This window comes from Belonocnema kinseyi, chromosome 1 (genome assembly GCF_010883055.1).
Source record: "Belonocnema kinseyi isolate 2016_QV_RU_SX_M_011 chromosome 1, B_treatae_v1, whole genome shotgun sequence".
Lineage (NCBI taxonomy): Eukaryota > Metazoa > Arthropoda > Insecta > Hymenoptera > Cynipidae > Belonocnema > Belonocnema kinseyi.
In genome coordinates, this window is record NC_046657.1 from 177379188 (window position 1) to 177391425 (window position 12238).

Here is a 12238-nt window from a genome sequence, read left to right on the forward strand (position 1 = left end):
TTTCGAGGGCTTCTTCTTGAGCCTTATTGATAGACTGCGGTTTTAAAGGTCTAACTTGAATCCCGATCTCGTCTCGAAGATTCATAATATAGCGCTTTATCGTGGATTTCTCCTCAATTTGAAGAGCTACTTCACGCGCGACCGGCCCACTATGTTCCGATTGAACCGCGTAATAAAGTTCATTGAGGCATTTCCGGAAACGTTGATTGTAATTTTGCACGCTGTCGGTACCCTGCCTACAAGAATCTACCTTTGTGCGACACATTTCTATAGATGTGCCGGAACCCAAATTTACCTGTAGTGTCTGATATAAATCTTCATAATCATTAATTGAAACGTGACGGATTGATCGCTTGGCATGATCTACAATTTTTTCAGTTAAAGTAAAATCAAGTAGCAAGTCCGGTTGTGAGCAGCGTAGTCGTGCGCGCTTTACAGTTTTTATAAAATCCTGTGTACCAACGTCATCTCGTCCATTAAGTGTTTCTACGGTGCGAATGATTTCCTTCGCAGGTACAGGAGTGTCTACTCTTTGTTGTTGGATCACTATTCTCCTCGGCTGATTTTCCGACCTAGGTACTAAATCTGAAACCCGCACGCACTGCGTAGTGTTGGCAGCTTGTACGGCTTGACCTACTGGATTCCAGGGACCCAGGTCCCTTGGCGCTATGCTTTGCGTAAAGTCTGGAACCTGCACGTCCTGAACTACTGGACTCGGGGGACTCGCATTCCTTAGTGACACGCCCTGTGCAGCATTTGGAAACTGCATTTCCTGATCTACTAAATTGAGGGAGATCGCATTCCTTAGGGGAACGTCCTGCAAAGACTTTTGAGCCCGTTCCAGCTGATTTACCGGATAAAGGGGACCTGCATTCTTTCTTTCGCTTTCGTCCGATCTATCCAATGAAATTTCTGGATTCCCGGAACGAGAACTAGCCTCATCGTCTTCCGTTATGAGTTGGTCCTCTTTTCTAGCCAGATTTTCAATTTCCTCAACGCGTTTCAAATTTTCTTTATTTAATTTGTTCACATTTGTATGAAGGGATTTTTGCCCTATTTCTATTGATTCGAGCCTCTCGAGGATTTTGCTAAGGAGTGCTGAAGATAATTGGGAATTGTCTTGGGAGTTGTTTTGGAAGTTGTCTTGGGAATTTTCTATCGTGGACATGTTGCTGCTGTTTTTATCGAAAAAAAAATTTTATTTTATTTTAAGAGTAAATGAATTATACCGCCTAACGAGGAATCTATACAAAATCACAGAAGATGAACAAAACTTACTTGTCGTGTCTCTTTTGATCAATGTAGCCTTCGAAGCGTAATCTATTGATGTTTCGTCGTTGCTTCTTACGGTAAAAGTTGAAGGGTTGAGGGGTGCCAAGCGCTGACTCGTAGGCAGACGTTATGGTATCCCTCGTTGCCAACTTGGTTGAGTGACGTCTCATCTTTTCTAGGACTTTCACCCACGGAATCACTGTCGAACTTACTTAATTCGGCCCGAGTACGTGTTTTTCCGGTGGTTCCCAGCGAAAATATCACCGTATATTAATGAAGATCACTTATAAATTCACTTCACTTTTTTTTCAAATATTAAGGATCACTTGTGAATTCACTGAATCGAAGATTCCACTATTCTTTTCAAAGATAGCCGACTTTGATCGTAATCGTCTCGGACTATCCTGGCAGGATCGCCAAAATGTGACGGGTCTAATTAATAAAACAAACCCTTATTTATCATTTATGGCGATATCCGTAGATATCGCAACTTTATTGTTGAGTTTCCACAGTGGTACGAATCCGTAAACAAGTACACGACTGGCATAGAGCTAGATCTGTCGAATGACTGCCGGAATGTTGGAAGGACAGGTCAGTTTAGGGTCCCAACTATTTGGACCCTGGAGTAGGGGTGACTACAAGCTCGTCACAACTTACAGCCATATATTTTCTTTCATTGCGCGACACAGGGCATCATCGCCGTATAAGAATAAAAAAAACACTACAACTGAGAAAACAACTTTTCTGTAAACATTTTGCAACTTCTGGAATACTCATTTCAAGGCTGGGTAATTTATTTCTTATTTTTAGATTATATTAGAAAAATGAAAACCATTATCATAATTGTCCATTTTAATTATAAAAACTTGGTTTATTACATTTAAAAATTTGATAATATTTAAAATTCCCGCGCGATTTTAAGATTTTTCACAGACGGAAAAACCAAGGTATGAACGGTCTCTGGCAACTGTCTGCCTGCGCCGGGCAGGCAGACAGAGGTGTGACAGTACCCTAAAGAGGTTATGTGACCGAGAATATGTCCGGGAACACGGGAAAATGACCGAGAATTTCTTTGATGAATGTGCTCTTTGAGAATTTATGAGAATTAAAAATAAAAATTTGTTCGTAACGTTTAAAAAGCGAATATTGTAGTTTATACAATTATTTTAAGTTATTATTATTTATTATTATTATTCCTTAACATTTGATGCTGAGTTTTAGGAATGTTGTGGTTTGAAAGGTTTATTTTAAACATAAGAATGTTCTACTTGTTAGACTATATTAATATTTAAAAGTAGTATTTGAAACGCAAAATATTCTTGAATATTTGATACTGAGTTTAAAAATGGTTACAGTTCTAAAAATTTCATCATAAAAATTAGGCTGTTCTACGTGTTAAGACTATATAGTTCCTATCTTGAAAAGGGATATTGTACTTTGTACAAATATATTCAAATTATTGTTTGTAGATGCTTTAGTTATGAAACTTAAGCCGTGATAATATTCTTGAAAGTGTAAGATTAAGCTTTAGAATTTTAAATATTTCTTATCAAAATAAGACTGTTCGAGATACCTCTATTTAATGTCTTATAGAAACCTATATAAGTGGAAAAAAGGATATATAGAACCATATAGAAATTTTATAAATTCTAGATGGCTCTACATAGTTCAATATATTCTTTTTTCCATTTCTATAGGTTTCTATAAGACATTTAATAGAGGGGTATTAAGATTACAATTTCTCCCTAAAAAATCATTCTTCGTCGGGCAATTAGTATACATATGAGGTCATTATTTCTTTTTATGGTCGAGTTCTAAAGCTTCAAGTCAAAAAATACTATATTCGTAAAAGTTTCAAAATCCTTAGATTAGAACATAAGACTTTTTAACTTTTTATAAAATAAACTACTTGAAAAACAATTAAACTGATTTTTTCAAAACCTTAAGTTGTATTAGCTTATTAAATATAAATTTATATATTTCTTGAATACTTAAAAAGCCATTACTTTATATTGTTTACAAGTCAAATACAAATATAATAAAATAATTCATACAAATATATTTAAATGCCTAATAATACTTATCTAACATTTTTGCATTACTTAATTTTTATGTTTTAATTTAATATGTCAGCTATAAAGAAATTTTGATATTGAATTTCTATAAGACTACAATTTTTTTGTAGTTTTTTTTAATGAAACTTTCATTATTGCAATTCATAGTTGTTGGAAATAAATTTACAATATTATAAGGTTTAAAGATAAAGAAAATGTTGATGAAGGCAACATTTTCTTAAATTCTCTGTATATTCTCAAGTTTTCTTAAAATGACGGTCACAGTCACGAGAACGTGACCGGATTTTAAATGTCCGAGAAATTTAGTTCGCAGCCCCATGGAGGTAGATTAGTAGAATAGTGGAACAGTTTTTACCAATGGGGTGCCTGCGAAAGCCCTAGCAGTCACCTTATTGGTGAAAACTAGAGTTCTAAATAGGAAGGTACTATGGTCCGCCATGCTTATTCCATCAGGTGGGCAAATGGGTTTTCGAGTACACTTAATGCAAGAACAAAAAGGTAAATACAGATGGTTATTCTTGATAATCCTTTGTGTTATTACGAAATGTATATTGTGCTACGCTGGGAGAAAACATGAGCTTTGCACCACACGTATGATGCAACTGCATCGTCGAAGGAAGACAATTTCGTGACATCATGTACACGTTTTAACTGCTACTCTTTGGCGGCTAATCTTTGGCATGTATGTATATAGGTAGTACATTTATGTATTTTAGGGCGGCCCAAAAAATGCCATTTGAGAAATTTCAACGGGCACGTTGACCGAATCGTTCTCTTAGGCAAATAAATTTACCCATGTTTTTTCATTTGCAAAAAATAATATATTTTTAGCCGTTGCTGTGGGGCTTCAAAGTTTCTTGATTTAAAATAGAGAAGTCCTAACATCAGCTACAGGTTCGACCCGGAGAGCAGTTATAGATTTATTAACTTATTACTCTGCCTGTCTATTCATTGTCAGTGACCGTATATTGGGACGCAGCAAATACGATGCAAAATGAAAAGCCCGACCGAGGGTAACCTTTTTTTGCAGCCGTCCACCTGTAGTCCCTTCAGCCGGTGTTTAACTAAAATGTATCAATTTTCATTAGATTTTCTTATTCTTTTCGGAATTAAATAAAAAGTCCATTCATTTTTTTTTCTAGAAATCTGTTCTCAATAGTTTCAAAAATATTTCTTCAAAATATCAAGTTACACCAGTATATCCGAGGCTTACACTAAGCCTCCAAATATGGCCGTTTTAAGCGATTTTTGATATGCTTAAAACTTTTGCAAACCATTTCTGAGATATAAAAATTCGATAAATACAATATTCGCTGATAAAAGATCAAGCATATAAAATTTCAACTAAATTGACTTATAATTTCCTGACTAAAATCGAAGAAGTAAAAATTGGAAACATTTTACATGCTAAACTCCATGAGACATAAAAATGGCTGAAGCAACGGCTAAACAATTTTTTTTGCAAATAAAAAAACATGGGTAAATTTATTGGCCTAAGAGAACGATTTGGTCAATGTGCCTATTAAAATTTCACAAATGTAATTTTTTAGGCCACCCTAACGTAGATCTTCTAAAGAACAATTAATTTTTATTTCTTATCAAATTTTCAGAAGTTAGAATAAGGTAATAAATCATTTTGTCTTCTCTACTAATAAAGAAGCATCAAATCAGTGGTAACGTAAGAAATATTGAATACTTCTGGATCCCGTTTTTGTCCTCCCGTTTTCAATATCCACGGCAGTTGAAGTTAGCTCTCAAATTGAATCCTTTTCTGTACCTAGCGCTGACAATATTTTGCTGAAAAGCACAAAGCAACCAAGAATTAGACCAATTTTAATCCCTTTTAATTTAGCAAATTTTGCTACATTTATTTACTGTTTTTCGAATAATAATCAGGCAAAAAGTTTTTAGAAACATAGCGTCGGTCATTTTACGATGTCAAGATCAATTTTCACACAGAAGGTTCTGGTGAAAAATAATTTTATCAATTTTTTGTCATGATTTTATATTTCTTAAATTGATAATGTTTCAACAAAGCAAACATTTGACGATAAAGAAATGTATTCTTATATAAAATCCTACTATATTTGGCAAATTTCATGCTTTTAGAGCGCGTTCTAAGCTTCAAACGAAAATTGTGTTTTTAATGTTTTCTAGGTTACGTCTGACAGCTCCGATTGGCTTTAAAAGGGATTGAAATCTTATAATTTTCGCCGCCTAATGAGAATTAAAATACTAAGGACAGAAACGGCATTCTTAGGGATTCAAATTTTCTAATACTTTTTAATGCCAGGCTTCTACCGGCACATCAATGGGAAACTTCATGGTATTTGCGCCACCCCTAAATATTAACTGATTTTGCTCAAATTTGAAATTTTTTTTGGGCATTCGAGCAAAAATAGGAGGTAAGAGCAGAGAAATTCGAAAAAAATCCACTAAGTATAAATAAGAAACACCCTATAGTAATTACCTTTTCGTTGTTGCTTTAAGTGCACTCGTAACTGTCAAATGACTAGGAGCGAAGCGTCGTTCGCATTTTTCTCTTCTCGAGCCAAAGAGTCTCGGAAGGCAGGTCAGCCTCTCCTCTTCGCAGTCCTCGAGTAGAGTGACTTAACTTGGTGTCACGAGTTCCGTTGTGGAGAGAAGAGAAGTGATCTCGGGGAGTCTCCTATCGGAATGGTTGAGGAACTTTTGGCCAGCTGTGGTGCTCGACTCTGCTTACGCGAAGGAAAGGGAAACAGGGTGAACTTCGAACCCTTGCAATGCGCAACGCGAAACTCAAAGGCGCGCTTCTTGGTTGCCGAGATAATTCGCAGCGAGACTGGACGCTACTCGAATCCTCTTAAAGAAGAAGCTCGCCGCGAGCTTTGCGAGCCTTGCCGAGAACAGGCTTATACTCTTTGCCTACACTCTTTGCTTATACATAAATTCGAAGCCTCCGCCGGAAAAAAATCGAAGCCCCTCCGGAAAAAATCTAAGCTATGTCACTGGCCGAGGAAATTCCACAATAATTTTTTTAAACTTTTTATTCCAAGTTACCAGTATCTTTGTACTGACATGAAATAATGAAGAACCTCCATCATTAAACAAAATTGAATAATTTTCTATTAAATCATTTCATTTTTAAATAATGTATCCATCACTTTTGAACAAGAATTTGAACTTTCTACCAAATTAGTTTAATTTTAAACCAAAAATATAAATTACAAAGACAAAAGTGAATCAAAATTTAATAAATTTAAATTAGATTAAAATCCAAATTAAAAATCCTATTTAACGCCCAATAATCAAATTGATGCAAACTCCTATTAAAAAGATTAAAAAACAAGAATCCAAGGACCAAATTTGGACAGCAACGAACAAACAAAAACATAAAAACCCTATTGTAATCTGAAAAAACCAAAAAAACAACAAAAAAAATTTCAGACAAAAATAAAAAAGAGGAAAGAAAAATGAGAAGGCAGCCAACCACATCCTCTTCCTTCTCTTTTTCTTCCTGTGAATGTTATTTTATTGTTATTTGATGATAATAAAAACAAAAAAGACCGAAGAGCTTAGCTAAATGATAACGAAATCAATATCATATTGATATGCAACAAAAATGATATCGAATTCAAGAGCCTTTTGATCGGCCGGAGTGAATGATCGACTTTTTAGATCATAATGATCTGATCAAGATCATGTATGAACTCAAACCAAGATGGCTGGCGTTCTTAGAGTGTAGTTGTGTCTTGCATGCGGTTAGAAACTATTTTTAGGTCATTTATTTATGATACCAGTAGCAGGAATTGGCGGCTATTTTGTTTACTCTAATAAACGAAAAATAAGATCAAATTGATCCGAAAGTACAGATCATTATGATGTTGAGAGTCAAATAATCATTAGAGCAAAATGTTCCGCACAAAATCGATCCCTTTTTGTTACTGTGTTGGTTCTGTTTTTTACCTTTTTTAGAAGTATTCTACGTTACACGCTTTGAAAAGAACTTGAAGCTCCTTATTTGAATTTGATCCTGTGTTATTTATTACTTAAATGAATGCCATGTCAAACTTGATGATTTCAATAAAAATATCTTTTTATCTCTTCATTAAAAGAAGATTTGAAAAAATCCTTCAGCATCAGAATTAATCCAATTATACTGAAAAATAAAAATATTCAGTTCATGATTCAATCTAGTATTCATCAGGAAATGAGTTTATATTGACAATAACAGTACTAGTTTCATACCCAATTGTCTCGCCGTCTCAACATTCGAGATGAGTAGTCAATTATTTTTCATAGATTTGGCTGTTCTTATTAATCAATAAATAATTTAACAAGATTAAAACAGTTAATATTTTTTAAGAAAAATAAATGCTGTCTTCTCCTAAATCAACTGGTAGACACGTTAATAGTAATATTCCTCTAAAAAAATGTTTAAGAAACTCTCAATTATTAGTGCTTAGTAACAAAAATGGCCAAACCATTGGAAAAGTGGTACTGTTCCTTGGAAAAAAATGATTTTCTCCACAATATTTCGTTGCAAATAAATTAAGCGTAATATTGTAAGAAAAATTTAATGATAATCTTTGAGCATAATTATAATTATTAAATAGAGGAGAGTACTCGAATATGAGATATTCTCGTAATAGGAGAAAGTGGGGTATCGGCTAAACTAAGAGACCCACTCTGTTGGTTTTATCACTAACTTGTAGCCCTTGAAGAAAGAGTAATTTCGTGGTATAGTCCATTTTACATTGGGCTTCTAAAGATTATAGGCGAACTTTTTGTGAAATCGATGGTGATCGAGTTCTATGAAGGGAATTCTTTAAACCCTATTTATCATTCATTAAATATGTATTTAGCAGTAAAGTTTGTCTGGAGTGATTGGGATTGAATAACTAAGTAGGGAAATATCGATAGTGTTGAAGTTTTTCATTGTACAGGTCAGGCATAGTAAGTGCATAGTTGCACGGTGTGGTTCTCATAATACGAGACACCTGCGGTTTTTATAACACTGTGACTGTGCGGGGGAAATTGGATATAAAAGTGTTTGTGACTACTGAAAAAACTAAATATATCTAAATAGCAGTAAATTCATACTTCAGAAACATAGAATGAACTCGACTCGACTTTGGATCGCGAAGTCGATATATCGGCTCGGGATCGGGTCAGGTTTTCGACCCTCCTTCGGAAGATGTGCTCTTCTCACTTGAACCTAGCGCAGAGGGAAATTCGTCAATGGGTTGACGTCCCTCCTTCCCCCCTGACTCCACCAAGGCCTGGTTAAACCGGTTATGGCTAGAGTGAAAATCCTGAAATATATTTTCCCCGTAGATAGTGGAAGATTTATACTTTGGCTTGGAATTAAATAATTTCTAACATGGAAATGCTAATATGCCGATTATAGAAACTATTTTCAATTTTCAGTATGTGGCAATATTGCACTGTTTATTTAAAAGCAGCAAATATAAATCACAAATTTGTTAAATGAACAACTTACAGCTGAATTGTCGTGAATAGATTGCATTCTACTGATTTTTCAAAATTTCAGAGTGCAAATGATTGGAAAACTAGTTGATCTAAACAAGAAAAATGTTGACAAACAGACGACATTGTTGGAAGAATCTTCAATTTTGAAACAAGAAAGATGAATTTTGTACCACAACTAATAAATTGTCAATCCAAAAGACTAATTTTCAACAAAATAGTGAAATTTTCTATTAATTATATAAATGTTTAAGAATTTAGGTATACTTTCCTTCCTAAAGTTGCAATCGCAAACCAAATATGTAGGATAAATTCTTAATAAAAACTTAAATAATTTAATTTTCAATAAAAATTGAATGGTTAAATTGAGACTTAAAAAAGTAATATTTAACCTAAAAAAAGAGTTTTTAACAAAATATTTAAGCCCCTCAACCAATCCACTGCATATTTAACCAAGTAAGTACAACATTTAATAAAGTACTTTAATTTTATACATAAGAACTTAAGAATACTCATTTTTCACCAAATACATGAATTTTTAAACAAAGAGGTAAATTTTCAATTAAGAAGATGAGTTTCCTACCAGAAATGAAACAGTTACATTTTCAATTAAAATATTAATTTTCTACTTCAAAAAGAACGAACTTCAAAAAAATGTTACATCTGTAATTCGAGAAATTACTTTTCAAATAAAATGGTGAACCTTGAACTGCAATAATTACATTTTTAATTATAAAATACATTTTGAACCAAGAATAACGTTTTTTTAAAATCATTAGTTAAATTTGTAAAAAATAAAATGAACTTACAACAATTTACCTTAACTTTCAAACTAACTTGTGCCTTCAATAATGACCCCTTAACGTGAAGACTTGAATTTTCAGTTATAAAACACATTTCTACCTTAAATAAACGGGGTTTCAACCAAAAAGTTACATGTTTTATCAGTATTAATATTATTTATAAAAATTATTTTTGAGAGAATAATTTGCTGATTATTGTTCTCTTATTTTTGTTTTCTACAAAAATTGAACTTTTATCAACAAATGATACTTTAATTCCTAGGGAAAATATGATTTCTTGTTTAAAAAAAAAACAACTAAAAACCCGAGTTTTCAGCAATATAGTTCATCTTCCAACCCAACTTCTGTCAACTAAACTCCAGAATTTTCGATCAGAAACATGAATTTCCAACCAAGGATTTGTATTTTTAATGCAACTGAAAAAGCTAAGTTTTGAATTAAAAATGTAATAGTTGAAATTTCAGTTTAAAAAATTCAGCTACGACTACACAAGTAAATTAAAATAGTTCCATTCTCTTAAATGTTCTACTCATACACATTTCTTCTATTGTACAGTACGTGTAATTGCTCTAGCGTTTAAATGAAACAATTCTCAATGACAGATGTGTTGAACTTTCATTTTAAACGCCTAAGATTCAAAACTGTTCCACTGTCAATATGTTTATATAATTTGTTTGTAAAATTAACAAATGTTAATGCATAACTAAATTGGTTGGATATAATTTGAGCAAGATCAGATGAAAACACGATTTATTTCTGCTTAAGAACGCCAAAAATATGCATTTGATAATATAATTTGTTCTTAAAATTAACAAGTGTTAATGCATGACTAAATTTGCTGAATATGATTTAAGGAAGTTCGGATAAAAAAACATTTATTTTTCCTTGAAAACGCCAAAATAATGTTTTTGTTCATATAATTTGTTCTTAAAGTTAACAAATGTTAGTGCATGACTAAATTTGAATCTAAGATAATAAAATTTGTAAAAAATGTTCAAAAACTTCCCTAAATTCCAGACCAAAAATATAATGGCCTCATAATTTTTCCATCTGATGTCCTAAGGTACTAAAGAACTTTCATTCCCTTATAACTTCCGGAGCACCCTCCTTTTCAACCCCCAATATAATAACGAATCACAAATGTTGTACATTACACTGTTGCTAATTGTACCGTTGGCATTTCGCAATTCTTGAAAGAAATTATTCGACTGCTTTCACTGAATAAAAATGTAAAAACTTGTAGCAAATGTAATCATTGCGGCACCTAACAGGAAAAATTTAAAGTTTTTAATTGACTGAAATTGTGTTAAAATTGGAGAAATTTATTCATGAAGGACCGCTCTCTCTTTCTCTGCAAACTATTGATCATTAATGATTTATTTAAAAAATATTAAACCCCAAAAAACAGTTTCTTGAAAAAAACGGAAAATTTTGTAACACTTTTCGTTGAAGCAATTAATTTTTAACCCAAAAACCAGTATTTTTATAAAGTAGTTGATCTTTTAACCCCAGACGTGAATTGTGTACTAAAGAAACAATTTCCTAAAAAATATTAACAAATTTTCTACAAGAAGGTTAATTTTCCAAGACATACTAAATTTTTTGACAAAAAAGAAGAATGATCAGCTGAATTAAAAAAATTTTTTACTTTAAAAAATTAATTGTTATCAAACAAATTAATTTTTAACACAATAGATTAATTTTTAGCTAAACCGTTCAAATATGAAAAAGAAGTCGAATATTAAGCCAAATAATTGAATTTAAAGCTAAATATTTTCAAGAAAATAGTTAATTTTTTTTATAAAATAGGTGTATTTTGAACTGACATGATCAAATTTCCAGTAAAAAATTGATTTTTTACTAAATACTTTAATTTTTAAGAAAAAAACTATGAATATGAAAGAATTTGGTTGCCTTTTTCATCTATATTTTCTCTAATTATTATTTCTTATTTCCAATCAGCCGGAAAGGGAGGTAGTTTTAAAGTCTGGTTTTGTAATTGTGAAGCTTTTTCATATTCATTTAGCATAGAATTATTCATGAAAAAATATATTTCTGTTCAGTCTTAAACGAAAAGTAGTAACATTTCGAACCGAAGTGATGAAATTTGAACTGGCTATATTTATAAATGACTAGAAAATATAATTTAAGAAGAAAAAAAAAGTTTTCAACTAGAATTGAATTTTTTACGAAAATATATGAATTTTCAACAAAACATATAAATAGATTAATTACTCTTTACGCATGTCGCTCTCAGTCCCTGTCAAATACTAATGAGAATTGTCTGCGTAGAAAACTGAGTTTTATTACAAGCATTACTTTCTTCCGAGTATAAAGAATTGTACATTCATATGATTGCGTGATAAAATTCAACAGCGAATTGCTGTTTTGCCCAATGAGACGCTTACCTATTTGCCCAGCTGATGGAATAAACATGGCGGACCATAGTACTCTGCTTTACAGAGCCTTAGTGAAAACTGTTCCACTATTCTACTAATATACCTCTATGGGACTGCGCAAAGATATTATAAACGTAGATGCGGTACGGGGCGTCAGAGTGGGGAATTATATATATATAGGACATCACATTTTCTGTCCTATCGAGGTGCTGCCCTCACC